Raw genomic sequence first — 1,813 nt, forward strand, 5'->3', positions numbered from 1 at the left:
AAATGCACTTTTCCTAAATCAAACCATACAAACTATCAATATGCAAATGCACAAATGCATGTATTTGTTTTCACTTTCTTAATATTGATGCCTAAAAAGAAATCTGTTGTACAAATTTGAATTCGATTTCAAGTGAAAACACAAACAAGTTTCTTTTTGAAATCAAAAAGACGATTACGACACTTTATGATTCTGAAGTAAACACTTGTTTCGACACTATAAATTCAGAAATTCAAACCAAAAGACAAAAGTAAAAGTGCAACCAACTGTCAACAGCACACAAATTTACTCCTAAGATCACAACGACACTTACGACAGGTCTAGATCTAAGGGCGACAGTATGACTAGTTCACTTTTGTAATGGGAAACTGCAAATGATGTAACAAATACACAAAAACAAATACATTTTCTTTTATACATCTGAGGTGGAATTAAGGCAGAGAAAAGTGGTTTTCAGATAGGTACACACACTGATAACAGGCTGCAAAAAACAGAGATAAAACTGAACACAAGGATGTAAAGAACCACAGCTGCACAGGGCAAAGGCTGATCAGCGCACCTGTTGCACAGAGAAACTGAATTGCAGCACAAGTAGCCCTCTTAGGACCTGCGTTGAAATGCAGAGTCTCTTCACAGAGCCTGCGCTGAAGCAAAAACGAGAATTGTCTCTAGGTTCTGGGTCACGGTTTGCAGTTTGATCTGAGGTTTTTGGCCGGATAAAAGCTATCAATAAGGTACAATTAGAAGGATGATTTAAAGGAGGACTAAGAGCTATCACAAAGGGCAATTAGAGCATTTGTGGATCAGCTTGTTCAGATCATAAACAGGCCCAGTGAGTGGACTAGAGTGGCAGATCTCTACTTTGCATTTGTAAATGGCAAATGCAGTTCAATTCGTCACTCCTAAGTTTATGAGAAGAACAACAATAGAAACACAAATAAACTAACTAGATACGATCCCCAGTGGAGTCGCCAATTTGTTGTTGGGAAAAGTATCTATTCAGAACGCCCCTATCCCACTCTAAGGTGTGATAGTGCCTTAGCAACAAACAAGGAAAACTACTTGAGTATTCTTCTTTATGATATGTAAATGAGGAGAAAGGATGTAACTAACCTGTGTCTTTTGCTAGTTTGTTGATCCAATCGCTCCTCTCTTCAATAGCTCCCAGCTCCCTGCTCCCTTACCGGCCGAGCTTCACCGAATTCCTGCAAGATCACAAGAGAGAGAAACTACACGAAGATATAGATATACATTCATAAAAAGCTCAGGATAAGATTAAGCTAAACATGCAAATATAACAAAACATCATTGATACACAACATGTAGGAGAAACTCAAATAATTTTATTGATATGATAAGAAAGTTCAGGAGGAGATACAACCAAGTGAGTCCCGATCCAGCATCTACCTCCCAGCAAAGGAATCTCGTCCTCTCTTCCAACAAAGCATAAATCACCCAATGTACTAATCTCAATCTCAAACCAACAACAATTCTCTGCAAAGTACAAAATTCCAGCCTCTGGATCTCTGGGATGAGGGATCCATATATAGATGTAAGCAGAGAGGATGAGTCAGCTTATGTTTTGACTTGTGGCTTCTCTCTGTCAGTTCTTGCTTCCACTTGGAGACTGAGAGCCTCTTACTCATCACTTGGTCGAATTCAGTGAGGCAAGTGTCATTGGAGAAGATTCTGGAAGCTTCCATGGTCTTTCCACCTCGTTGAATGACTCTGCCACTTGTCATTTCCCGCTCAATGCACCTGGGTAGTGCATTCAAGTGCATTGCAATGCACCTAGCCAGTGTATTTGGGTGCT

The sequence above is a fragment of the Pinus tabuliformis genome, chromosome 9 (genome assembly GCF_031772625.1).
Source record: "Pinus tabuliformis cultivar Carrire ecotype Pingquan chromosome 9, CPIR1, whole genome shotgun sequence".
NCBI lineage: Eukaryota > Viridiplantae > Streptophyta > Pinopsida > Pinales > Pinaceae > Pinus > Pinus tabuliformis.